At 38.6% G+C, this 14,397-nt stretch overlaps 1 pseudogene; it reads left to right on the top strand.

The window, feature by feature from the left end:
- Positions 1 to 1,394: 1,394 nt before the first annotated feature.
- Positions 1,395 to 4,517, top strand: LOC145767091 (beta-1,3-galactosyltransferase 5-like; annotated as a pseudogene).
- Positions 4,518 to 14,397: the final 9,880 nt, after the last annotated feature.

Here is a 14,397-nt window from a genome sequence, read left to right as displayed (position 1 = left end):
CAGGATTTTCTCAAGGGGGGGCCATTGAGAGTAGCGTAGCCAGGAATTTTGAAAGAGGGGTTTTTGACTACCGGCGGGCGAAACCCGACAGCGTTTTCGCTTAAGACGACACCCAGCGGCGGGGGGTCTGGGGGGCCTCCCCCAGAAAATTTTGAATTTGGTGCATTCTGAGAGCATTTTCAACAAACACGTGGGTATGAATATTCCTGTAAAATGGCGCTGTCAGGTGGCATAGCAAAAGGATAAGATCATGTTTTCTTTAGCATTTTTCGGAAATAAAGCTAAGTCTCTATGTTTTCTTGTTGTTAATTCCTGGCTGAGATGTTTGAATGTTTGGTATTGGCAAAACTCGCTCTTTTAATGCAGTGTTGTTTAAAATTAGGCAAGTTTTTTTTTAGACTGAAAGCATCATTCCCAAGCATAAAGAGACTGAAAGCATCATTCTCAATATCGTAACGTCACACGCGTGCCAAAGTGGAGTTGTAACCCCCCCCTCCATGTATTTTGTATTGGCTTAGTCTATAAAACAACATTGTTACAGTAATTGCTTTGACAGAGCAATGCAAAACATATTAAATGTCTTAATCTACGTCGTTAACTACAAAAAATTTTTAAGGGGGGGGGGGGGGGCATGGCCCAATGGCCCCCCCCCCTGCGTACGCCACTGGTCGCAGCACCTCAGTATAGAGGTCAGAGTCTTGAAAAGGATAATTTTGACCCGGTATTAATTAAGAGGCCAGGGAGACTCCAAACAAGCTACCTAAAAATGCACGACATTTACTTCAGAAAGGAAAATTATTTAAAAAAAGGGTAGTTTTTCGACAAAAAGAAAGAATTCTAAAAAAACAAAAGAATCCAAAACGAGTTACTACAAGCTCACTGTATCACAATAAAACAACAACACTATTTGGTGTTTTCTCCAAACTCATTATTAGAAAAATTTCGGAGCCATAAAATAATCCTGGTCCTGGATTCAAAATATTCCGTGGATTCCCCTGTCAGCGTTACAGATTGAGGTAGTCTACAAAACTTCGTGCTTAATTAATGTTAGTGCCTCACAAACTAAATAATGAAACCAGGGTCCTGAGTTGCTTTACAGTAGCTTTGAGTCAAAATGTGATTCTAGTTAATGAAATACATTTATTGTGTTGCAGCATTTAGGCTACTTTTGATAGGCCTATGATTTTAAACAGAATCTTTCTGATATTTTTAGTTTGTTCAAATCAACCTTTTTTTGTAGTACAGTGGAATACTTGAACTAATTGAAACAGAAACTAATCAACATTTAAATTTCTGCGCTTATGTATTGTGAAAACTTTTATTTTTTGACAACGCTTAATTGTTTTGGTATTCAATCCCACAAGCCGATTCTTGCACTCAAGTTTAAATTAACGATGCAGGTGAGACTGCTTAGAATTAGTGAAGTTTGGAATAAAGGGCTATTATAAGTACCTATAGCCTACGGTGCGTTTTTATGCGGCATGTAACCTACAATTAGAAAGTAAGACGGTGTGTGACTTTGACATGCGTGTGTAGGCTGTAAATCATTCAAGCGTACTAATGTTCATAAAACAAAACAATGTTTTTTTTAAGTTGATAGTCCAGTAGCATTGGTTGAAACAGGAATCAATATCACTTGTTGTTTGTATTTAACGGTTTACCAGAAGCGTAATCAAGGGGAGCAAAGCGGGCAAATGCCTCCCTCGAAATATTTTGAATAAGCATTTTATCTTCTGTTACAACATCATTCGACAGACTTTCGTATTGATTTAGGCTGAAAGTACTTTCAGAAGGAGCAATTTTAAGTTTTTTTTTCCAATTTATGCCCAAGACCCACTTCTGGGTGCTTCGCTTTTGCCAACTCGTTGCCATTCTCACTGACGTGTATGCTACTTATTGGACTTCTATTTTTTTGCTGGCTGGCTTTGCCCCTGTCGTTTACAAAAGATGAATGCCGTTCTTATCCTTCAAACGTTGCTGTCACTTTTATAGTTGGCCAAAGCAAGGATAACGACCAACCAAGTGGGTATCCTGAATAGTGACTAACTTATGAGATTGTAACGAAAAAAGTTTTTAAAACAGTAAAAGTGTTTCTCGCATTATCAGGAAGCCACATAGTATAAACTTTATAGCAAGTTTAAAAACTACAATCAAATTAATGAATTGTTTATTTTTTTAGAAATACTCCTATCTAACCACGATTACAAATGTAAGAAAGCTGACAATTTTGATCGTGTTTAGTTTATTTGCTACATCGTTGTATTTAACAACACACGAGAAAAACTTGATGGAAACAATGATTTTTCGTGGAAACAGGTAAGGTAGCCTATGTTTATTACTTCAGAAAATAGTGGCATTCATTGTGAAAAGCATATAGTTATTTTTGGCAATATCATATTTTGATGTTTTCTACCATGCTAAGCGAAACCGTTTTTCCATCTCTGGTTTTGAGCACCTTATGTTGCTTTTTAGATACGCAAAAGAAGAAACACAATACCCTTGCTTTCAAGAAAACGGAAAAATGGACTTTAATATCCTTCCAAAAACACAGGCTGTCTTTGGACAAAAAAATTATTCCTGCCTGAAAAACAAAAGTAAATGTTTCCAATACATTTCTATTATTATTTTATCGTTAAAATTGAAAATATATGGAGTGGAGTTAATTCAAGCACTCAAATCAAACTAATGCTAAATTTTATAGAGGTTCGTTGGAAAATGGTGAACATCATAAAGTCAACCATCCGTTACGCTAATCGCCGCCACTTAATTCGAAAAACATGGGGTAGAATAAAATTTGTTGAAGGGGGACAACTTTCAATCATGTTTGTCGTCGGAAATACCTCAAGGACGGAAGCACAGAAAGATATTGAAAATGAAAATGAAAAATATGGAGATATTCTACAAGTCAACATCAGTGATGATTACCGGTAAGTTTTATCATCAGTTTTTGTAATCAATTAGGCTACTGTAGGCCTAATCCTAAGCGTAGTTGTGAAATAAATTTGTTATGGGCCTGTCTCTTGTTTTAGCAACTTATAAAAATTACCCAAACATCCGAGAGGTAAGCCAGCCATTGTTGAAACCAAAAATATAGCTATATTGATAATTAGGCTACTAATTAGACAGATTATAGTTTAGTTAGATTATAAGTTAGCTTAGGCTATAGTTTAGATTTTAGAACAAAGTTAAAATTAGCAAAAATAAAAATAAAACAGCATAATCAATTTCTTCCTGTTGAAGCTGCTGTCGGTCTTTCTAGAACCCTTTCGGTCTATGTGTTTCCACGAATAAATGTAAACTCACTTCTGACACATATAAATTTATCAATAAATATGGGCATTGCATTAAAGTTGCTAAAGGTACAGAAACTTGGTTTGATGCCAGGAGAAATAGTTTTGTTTTTTGCATTTTTGAAACATTATGGAAAAATCGTAAAGGAAAATCAGTAGGCTATCTTCAAACTCCGTAGGCTACGGTACCTAAAGTTTTAAATCGGCTCTGATGTCTGACATCTTTTGTATAGTGGAGTAACTCAGACTTGTTCTCTTACTCCATATTTTTGGCCCAAACCAAGTCTCAAACCAGATAGCTCATACTAAATATCAACCAATACTAAACTTTACCAAAATTCTAAACGTTTTTTGAAGCTAAACATTGGCTCAAAAGTTCATTTCATTTCATCTTTGCATGTAACAGTGGCTCATTTTATTCAAATTAGGCTACTATTGTTCTTTTATTATTTTTGATCGTTGAGTTACAGTTCAGGTTTGTCAAACACAGGCTAGGCTACTGGTTCGATTCCACTAAAAGTTGCATTGCAAAACTTTTTATAAAATTGCACACACGCATACAAAAAGGAAAAGAAGCGTTGCATGAAGAGAAAATATTGCTTGTCATTTAGTTTTTCAAAAACCAAACTAATTTCTTAACATCCTCTTATTACTTTGTTTTAGAAATGTTGTCCACAAAACATTGGCAGGGATGCAATGGGTTTACGAGAATCTTCCTGATGATTATTTATATTCTACAAGTGATGATGACATGATAATTAATGTCGGAGATGTACAAGAACTTACTGACGAAAGCTTTCAAAAAGTAAAGGAAAAAAATTGGCCCGAGTTTCCCATTATCTGCATGTACAGAATGGCAAAATATAGCTTACCGCTACGGAATCGAAAAAGCAAGAATTATGTTTCAAAAGAAGACTACAAGTGGCCTAAGTGGCCAACATTTTGTGCTGGTGGCATGTACACAACAAGTTCTGCAGTGTTAAAGTCTTTATATAAACTTGCCCTATCCGATCACCCTATCACCCTATTGCTACCGACGATGTATGGATTACCGGTATATTGCGTCACAAACTCGGGTTCCCTACCGCCATGGTCAGAAAACCTCTCAAATATCCTGCTTTTCATTATGGAAGTTTACATAGTTTCGATAAAATGAATTATTTTAAATACTGGAAAAATATTTCTTCAAATTTTTACCAAAACGATATATGTTTATTTAGTGCGTAATATACAGATTATTGCTTTTCATTTTGTGTTAGTTCTTTAGTTTTTTAATTTGCTCTACTTCGTTTACAATTTAAGAGCTATTTAATTGTAAGGAATACAATAGGCTGTCGGCTATATACGTGGCAGTCTGAATGTTTTTTTTTATTTATTTATTTATAGGCCTTTGTCATGTCTGTCTCATTATAGGCTATTGCCAACGGTCCTATAACCATGTGAGTTCTTTTCTACTCACAGCAATGACGACAGTTCAGGCTACATACGCGTTATGTAAAGTAATAAATATGGCCCAAACTAACAAAACACAACCCCTCAAAACTATACTAAATTCGAGTGAAGTAAATAAATCAAAGATTGCGATTTATTCGGCAGTGTGACCTAGTAGTAAAACTATGAAACAAAAATATTGAAGACCACCTATTCGGTTTCTCCCATCATTTTTCATCTAGGGGATATTTTTCATTGAGAAATTTCTAGGAGGATATTTTCTCAGAAAACTTTTATCGATTACCAGTATAGTAGACTAAGACCACGGTATTCTGTGTACGCCATGTTTAGGTTGTCTGTCCGGTAGTCAGCATTTTACTGTAGCTTTGCAGCAAGATATCGAGATAGGATACTTCTTAACATGGAGGCCTACTTTGCAACCCTACGAAAAAGAGATCCTCTTTAATCTCAGTAATGTTAGGGATTTATCAAAGTGTTACGGCCAATCTCTGTACAAATCAAACGTCATATAAAACCGTTCAAGTCTACTGAATATTACGTCATGGAAGTTGCTAGAAAATGTGCCAAAATTGCACCATCGTTCATAGACTTGTGTCAAACTTGTTTGGACTTGTTTGGGCCTGTTTAAACAGGAAATATTACATCAGCTTTAAACACCTGTTGGAATGACTTCATAATTGTCTTTCATTTATTGCGTCACAGTTACTTTCTACGTGAATTTGAGATATTGATATCTATTCTGGTCATTCGTAAAATGATTGTTTGAAAGTTGGCCGCACTTTTAACTGTTGGCTTAGTGCTTGCTAGCTGGACAAAGGTTCCGTCTTTTATCCAAGTAATCTGTTGTGTAGTGACAGTTTAAGTGGTGTAGGCGTTGCACCCCCTCGTTTTCGGTAGCCTCGGGCTAATTTTACAGGAATACACTGTTTGAAAAGAAGTTCAAGTGTGTGTTTCTTCGGTCATTATATACAGACGAACGGATTAGGGAATTTTATGTTAAAATTTTCCCAAGAAGAGATTATGGTTTACCGCTGTGACCATAAAAAATAAAAGACGCTTTTGTTAGCTGGTAGGCCAAGAAGCATTTGAAGCACATAAAAAATAAAAGACGATTCTCTGGCTAGTGTTTGTACGGAAGCACAGGCAGCATAAAAAAAATAAAAGACGATTCTCTGTCTAGTGTTTGGCACAGAAGCACTTAGAAGCAAAGAAATAATAAAAGAAGATCTTATTGGTTGGTAGTCTAAAGAAGCAAAGAAAATTAAAGACATTTCTTCTCGGTAGGCAACTGAAGAACTTTAAGCTAAAAAGTAAAGACATTTCTTCTCAGTTTGGTACAGAAGAAAAATAACTTTGACATTTATTGGCAAGAAAGAAGATTAAAGGCAATCCATCTGTGCTTGAAGATTCAAGTGGAAGAATCCAAGCAAGTTTTGTGGACGTTTGGACTTCACATACTCGTACAGCTACGGTATCGTGCATTTAAATTCTTTTTTGTATTTTTACGGTCTTTGCAGTTAAGTTTTTTATAACTACTGTAATTTTGTGTGTTTGTGTAACTTAATTTTTTAATTGTTAAATTTAGCCCTAACATTTAATATGTCTACACTCGGTGGTGACAGGGACTCGACCGCCGTCGACTCGACTGAGTTTAAGCCTGATGATGTTCTTTGCGGTCGGGCAGGCCATTCTGGGGAGGGACCCATTAACGATGAGGCTAAGTCAGTTCGAGAGGCCCGGCATCTTAGACGGGATATTTTGACTCAAATTGGGAAACTTTCTGTGGCCCTAGGTTCTTTGAGTGATAAGCAGGAACTGTTAATTTTTAGATCTAACTTATCTACTTTAGAAGAGGAATTAAGGCATTTCCATGCTCTTTTGAGTAAAATTGTTAACTCTGCAATCTTGGCAGAACTTCGTGATAGGGTAGATCCCGAATTTAACTCGTTAAAAAATAATTTCGAACAAAAAGAAAGTGATTTCTCAGATAGGTTAGATGCTGACATACATCCTGAGGATAGCGCCTCAAATGTAAGCACTAGGATGTCTGAGAGCTCGTCACGGATAGTTGCACAAATTAACCTACAGCTAAGACGAGAGGAGCTCCAGATCCAAGCCGAGGCCGAAGCAAGAGCTGCTGAGGCCGAAGCGAGAGCTGCTGAGGCCGCCGCGAGAGCTGAGGCCGTACGAGCTGAGGCTGCCGCGAAAGCCGAAGCGAGAGCTGCTGAGTTCGCACTCAAAGACGCACAGTTGAGGGCTGAACAACGTAAGGAGGTAGCTTTAGCTGAATATCGTTCTGAGTTGGGCTCCCGGCGTAGCTCTAGGAAGGGCTCTTCTAGGCATTCCAGAAGTGAACATCAATCGCAGTTTAATTTACCTAACCTTTTCCAGACGCCTGTTCAATCTGTAAGTGGACCTGTACAATCCACATGTTTTCCAGCTGTTTCAGGAGGTCTCGGGGCCGCGGCTAAGGGTCTTCCGAAGGCTGTAGAGCCAAGGTCTGCAAATTACAACCGAACTCCTCCCCCAGAGCGTACAGGTCACGGGGCCGCCATTAGCAGTAATGCTTTGCCCCCTTCAAAGTTTTCTGCGCCGCTAGTTGCTGATCGCCCAGCTACACGTAATTTGGGTGGTTGTGAGAGGCGTATCGTGTCTCCTGATTTTAACGTGTTTGAGGATCGTGATCAGGCTGTGCATGTGACTGAGCCCACTCAGCCCCTTAAGGGATATAGCTTGTCTTCTCCCGCTAAATCGAGGTCTCAACAGCAGGATTGCTTTTTTGAATACCAAAATAGTAGGACGTTTTTCGATAAGGCGGCCTTGATTGGTTACGATGGTAATAATATGCCATTTGTCTTCTTTAAAAATCGTGTTATGGCCTTGATGGCAGCTTCGCCCTTTAAGGGAACTCGTTTGACTTTGTTGCAAGCAGCTTGTGTTAGAACAGCTGCACAAACGATTGCTAATTTGGTTTCCGACACTCCTGGCTTGTCAGAGGAAGACAGGATAGAAATGTCGTTAGCTCGCTTGTCCCAACGTTTTGGAGTTCGTGGAGGTCTTTTCGCAGAACCAGAAATTAGAAAGTATCGCTATGGTAGCAAATTGACTTCTATCTCTTCCAGTGATTTGAAAGAGTTTAAAGATGAATTGTCGCAGTGTTTGCTTTACGCGCAAGCTTATGGTCAGCGTGATAAATTAGAAGGACGTTTTGTTTTGGATTTGGCTAAGCGACTCCCGTTTGACGCTAAGCAGCGTTATCTTGACTTTTTAGGTGATCAGTATGGTGGCACTGATGAGCCTACTTTTCAGAGTTTGTTTGAATTTGTAGTACGGGAGGAAACGCGCAAGTCGACTGATTTTAGCATTATGCTAATGGGCGATTCTGGTGAGTCGCAGCATTTTAAAAAGTTTGGCAAAGGAAAATTGCCTTCATGTCCGGTTAGGCAGACGTCGGTAAAACCCCATGATAATGTCATGTCAGGAAGTTCGCAGTACTCGACTGCTGTTGGCGCACCGCGCGGTGGTGAGGCTAGACGAAAAGACCTGCCGGCATGTATTTGTTGTTCGTCACGTGGTCAAGTTGAATATCATTTTTTGTCTAATTGTAAAGAATTTTTGCGCTTGACACCTAAAGATCGGAGAGATGTCATTGTGAAAGCTGGCAAATGCTTGAATTGTTTGCGCCAGCATATGGTTAGAGACTGTAATCATGCAAATAACTGTCGTAAGTGTGGACCTACCAACGATAGGAAACACTATTTTCTTCTGCATGATTTTTATGTGACGTCACGTGATTCTCTGGATTTGGTCGGTAAAGATGAGGCTGGTGCCAGAGTTCCTGTGCGTAATGTTAAGATTGGAAATGTTAAAGCAGCTTTTAACCGCGTTACTGCTGCTCGTGTTTTGAATCCAATGACTGGCAAATCGAAGTTGGTGTATTGTCAGCATGATCCTGGTTCGCAGTTGACGTTTGTTTCGAGTGATTTGGTGTGCGAACTTGGTCTTAAACCGTATGATAAAGCGTCGTTTAAAATGGATACTCTGGCTGGTCAGAAACCTACTTGTGCTGAACTTGTTAAACTCAACATTCAGTCGTTAGAGACGAATGAACTGTTTTGTGATATAACTTCGGTGGTTAACCCAGCTTGGGCTGACGATGTTAAGACTTTACCACATAAGCAGGATTTAAGTAGTTTCCGTCATTTTCATGACGTGAATATGTTTCATTTGAATGATTGTAGTACTGTAGATGTACTGATTGGAAACGACAACGCTTATTTGATGTGGGCAAAAGAAGAACGTGTTGGTGAAAATCGCAGTGAACCGCATGCTTTACTCACTCCTCTCGGTTGGTTGGCTTGTGGTGGTAAGTCACCCTTAGTTGAAAGCGTTGCTAAAGTGTGCAGAGTGCAGACGTCTTCAGAGTCGGATGTCATCTCTGGCTTTCAGCGTAAAATTCAGTCTCGTGATATGGAAATAGCAGACCTGAATAAAGTCATTCAGGATTTGACTTTGCAAAATGAAACCTGTGAATTGTCTCGCAATGATATTTTGGCTAGAGAACTTGTCGAACCGAATATTGAGTTGAAAGATGGTCGATTTGAGATACCTGTTCCGTTGAAGGAAGATATTGATCTACCTAACAATTTTGTGTTGGCGTCAGATAGAGCTGCTGCTTTAAGAAAGAAAGCTTTAAAACAATCTGAACTTCGTGATTTCCTTACTGACACCATGAAAGATCTTAAATCTAATGGCTATATTGAGCGTGCGGGTGAAGCAGGAAATGTCAAGGGATTTGAATGGTATTTACCATACTTTGTGACGTCACAATTAAAAAAACGCATTGTTTACGATGGCAAGTCTGAATTTCGAGGAACTTGTGTTAATGATGTAATGTTTTCGGGTCCTGACTTGTTAAACCCTCTTGTAGATGTCTTGGCAAGATTTCGGCTTGGCAGATTTGGTTTCGTGGCCGATATGACCAAGTACTTTTTTCACATTTTGGACTCTTCAATTCGTAAGCCCAATTTTATTGAATTGCTTACGTACACAGGCAGTGCCGTTCGGATCGTGAACGAACGCCCTTTGGTACCTTTGAGTGACGACCCTAGGGATTTTACTGTCATCACCCCTGCCTCACTTTTGACCCCATACTTAGACCCATACTGTGCTGTTGGGCAACCACATGATCGTGACCAATTAAGAAGGGATTATCGGTTCAATTTGTCACTTTCTCAGCAGTTTTGGAATAAATGGATCGATTTTTACTTGCCATGTCTTCAGGGCCGGAAAAAATGGCTAAAAATGGCCGAGAATTTGGAGCCTGGTCAACTTGTAGTGGTAGGTTCTCTCCAGGACATTGGTGGACGTGGGAAGTGTCAACTTGGGAGGGTGCATGAGGTAGTTCCACAAATTAGGAAAGGGAAGCCTGTGGTTCGTAGAGCCAAAGTTGCCGTCTGCAACTATGATGAGAGTACGGGGAAAGTGAAAGTAGACTACGTGTTGAGGGATATTTCGTGCCTCGCCCCCGTAAAGAACACCTAAGTGTTAGGGTTTGAGCCTGGTTTTGTCTGCGGTGGCCGATACTTGTCTGAGCCCGGAACAGTCGGTTATTATCGCAACTATTGTATATAGCGTCATTTAGCGTGTACCTATGGTACCAATTTCATGTATCGTCGTGTTTATTCTTATTGCTGTTCATTCTTTGCATGCCCTTTGTATTTGCGTATTAACTTAAACGTGAGTGATTCAAACAATTTGTGTATCGTGTGTTTTATTCATTGGCTCACGATTGTCCTTCAATTCTTTTTTAGTTATGCCATGTTAGACTGTCATAACTAGGGGCCGCTATGTTACGGCCAATCTCTGTACAAATCAAACGTCATATAAAACCGTTCAAGTCTACTGAATATTACGTCATGGAAGTTGCTAGAAAATGTGCCAAAATTGCACCATCGTTCATAGACTTGTGTCAAACTTGTTTGGACTTGTTTGGGCCTGTTTAAACAGGAAATATTACACCAGCTTTAAACACCTGTTGGAATGACTTCATAATTGTCTTTCATTTATTGCGTCACAGTTACTTTCTACGTGAATTTGAGATATTGATATCTATTCTGGTCATTCGTAAAATGATTGTTTGAAAGTTGGCCGCACTTTTAACTGTTGGCTTAGTGCTTGCTAGCTGGACAAAGGTTCCGTCTTTTATCCAAGTAATCTGTTGTGTAGTGACAGTTTAAGTGGTGTAGGCGTTGCACCCCCTCGTTTTCGGTAGCCTCGGGCTAATTTTACAGGAATACACTGTTTGAAAAGAAGTTCAAGTGTGTGTTTCTTCGGTCATTATATACAGACGAACGGATTAGGGAATTTTATGTTAAAATTTTCCCAAGAAGAGATTATGGTTTACCGCTGTGACCACAAAGTACCGTCTGAGAAATTATGTTTTCACAGTTGTGTGAGTTAAATAATAGTGTTGCCAGGTGTTTTCAGTGTAATCGCGATTCTTGACTTAATTAATAAATCAATTATTACTTGTTTGCTAAATCAATTCCATATTGTGCAAACATAGTTCCAAAACAACTTATAAACTGTTATCAACACATCAGCGCAATAGTATTTAGAATTTTAAGCTGTTCAATTCAGCAACAACCTAACAAGTAAAAATTTTCTAAATTAGCTACTGTTGTGCAAATCATTATAGTTTGTTTTATAAAGGTAGCATTAATGCATGAGACAAATAATGAGTGTCATGTTTATTAATTTTTTAATCTTTCTAGTTGTTATTTGTACAAGGATAATAAAATTTAGTTTGTTTAATTTGGTCATAAAGTAGCGTCGTTTCCAATCATGAATAAATGGATGAGACAAACGATATCAACAATATCATTCAAAGAGAAATTGTTGACTTTTTCAATAGCTTGATTGAAGAAATTTATCGTTGCTTTCCCCTTCTAAGCTAGACGCTCCTGTGACGGCATTGACATGGAATCCTCTAAAGTTTCAATGGAAGAAGATCAAGATAAAGATATCTAAAAAAGCTGTTGGATATTATTCTTTAAAATACAGCTGTCAAGGCTTATTTTAACTGGGGTATGATGGTGAAAGAATGCTCAAAAGTTGTAGAGAAGCCACTAACTTTGCTTACTGTGTCCTCTCTCTACTTAACACTGTGAGTTAGTATTTTCAAGAGTAGTAGCTTAAACAAAGCCTCGAAGCGGGTTGTCAGTCAGATTTGCCTTGCGCTGTCTCTAAATGTGCACGCAATATCAATTGTACATGAGCAAACATCTAACTAACACTGTTGTATAAATGTTGCCGTGTTCTGTACAATGTTGAATGTTTATTGGTGTATGACAGAACTATCTAAATCAGGGGTGACGAACCTTTGTGCGGTCGCGGGCCGCTTTGTCAATTACACATGAGTTATCGGGCCACACAACTTTTTAATCGTAACTTTCGACCAATGGTTCCCAACTCGTTTTTAAGGCGACCCATTTAAAAAAAACTAGATAAACTAGATTTTGGGGAATAAAAATTTGATGTCTAAAGATTTGATTGAATGAGGAGAAAGAACCGTTGATCTAATTTGAAACTGACACACATGCTGCAACAAGTGAGCTTACTGCACACTAAAATTGATCTTAATTCCGATATACTTGTCGATATTTGCGAAATTTAGCTGTTATTTCCCTTTAGCGATCAAACGTCTAGTGAGCAGAAACAAGTAGCTGATCTAGGGAGGCACTTGGTCACAAGCCACTTAAAAATTCAAGACAAAACATGATTTTCGCTTTGCTGACAAAAATTTAAATATTTGAGAAAACTGGTTTACATTGCTCAAAAACGAAATGGTAATAAATTATTCAGCAAAACAGATGAGACAATAACAAAAAAAAAACTAATTTGTATTGCTGTATTGCTCAGGTAAGAAATGCTAGAGAATAGATGATCATATCATAGGCGTAGCCAGGGGGGGGGGAGGGCGAAAGGGGCCATGGCTCCCCCCCAAATTTTCAAAGTTTAGATTCCAAAGTTGAGCCCTTTGTTGAAAATATAATAAAATTTGTAGAAACTTATAACGTTTTCCAAGAGATCTGGACATTAACACCCCCAAGGACTTGTTTTAGACACACAGAAAGACACCAATAAATTTTGAAAGTCGTAAATCACGCAAAATTTACGCGATTTACGTTTCTTTTAACTAATTTGTGGAAGCAATTTCAGAATGGCTTACTCTGTTGGGTTTTTGTGTAGTTATTGAGTTTTTGTGTAGCTGAGTTTTTGGTGTTCTCTAATTTTAGCCGCAGTTTTTGCCTGTTCGTGTGTAAGAGCTAATTTTAATAAGTTAATAGCTGTATATCTGCTAATAAATTTCATACAAATATTACCTTAAAAGTGTTCCAGAAAGCGCTATAATCCATTATTTGAATGTAATTTTGCAAAAATTTTCCGGGGGAGCATCCCCCCGGATCCCCCTAGAATACGCGTGCCTTCGGCACGCTCTAACTCTCCACCACCTTTATTGCTTCCCTTGCTCAACCCACCAGGACACGTCACTGCACATCAGGTGACGATGGCTCAAATCAATCACTTTGTCGTTCTCTTCAATTCATCAAATATTTGGCCCCCCCCCCCCCAATTTTTTTCTTGGCTACGCCACTGGATCATATACAATTTATCAAACTAAAATAATAAAAATAAGAACGCAGCAGGTGATAATTAAACTAAAGACTGTTAAACATTATAAAGCTTGATCGGCAAGTAACTGCCTATTGAGCCTTGGGATTTGGCAGTTATGCTTCATGAGTTTTGGTATAGAACAGGGCTACTCAACTGGCGGACCGCGATCCGAATTCGGACCTTCTGGGTGTTGAAGGTGGACCTCGGGCTTCTAGAAGAATAACCTCATTGCCACATTTTAGGGCCTCTTTAAACTGATTTCCATTAGGGAAAAGCAATTTTTTGTGATTATCCTAGAAGCTGGGGGCTTCGCCCCCAAGACCCCCCAACGATTTGCCGTTTTCTCTGATGTGTGATCCACACAGCTACACTTACATTTTTTCCTTTTTTATTTCTTTGTTTGTGTCATACAAAAATTCAAGTCGTGTTACATACTACCCGAAAAGTGTTTCGGTGCTCGTAGGCTACCGGTTGTTTAATTTTCGTGGTTGCATATGAAATATTCACCGGACCGCAAAAATATTCAACTTGTCAAAATGGATCTTTGCTAACATTATAGTTGAGTAGCCCTGGTATAGAATTTGAGTGTATATAAACTACGCACAATTTTTACAAACAGATAGGCCACTGTGCGACATGCGCTATATGGAATGAATAAAACTTCAAAAATTTCAAGACAATGAAGAAGAAATATAAGATTGTAATCATGCTTAAAAGAATAATCTTTCGAATGTGGCACTACTGCTTTGAGCACTCGTCACGCAGCGGACAAACAGAAGAACCAGCCGGTCAAAAACTAAATTCATGCGTGGAAGTGCTGTAACTTGCGAGTCTACGATCGCCGTCTAGCCCGAGTTCATCAGTCTTCTCAATACGGGCATTAGCCTTCAGGCAATAGATTTGCTGTATCAATAGCGAAGCAGATTTCTTACTGGTATAACCATCAAGCTGTCACACAAGTTTTGTCTGACTTCGT

Source organism: Aplidium turbinatum, chromosome 1 (assembly GCF_918807975.1).
Source record: "Aplidium turbinatum chromosome 1, kaAplTurb1.1, whole genome shotgun sequence".
Lineage (NCBI taxonomy): Eukaryota > Metazoa > Chordata > Ascidiacea > Aplousobranchia > Polyclinidae > Aplidium > Aplidium turbinatum.
This window is presented reverse-complemented; position numbering and strand designations above follow the sequence as displayed.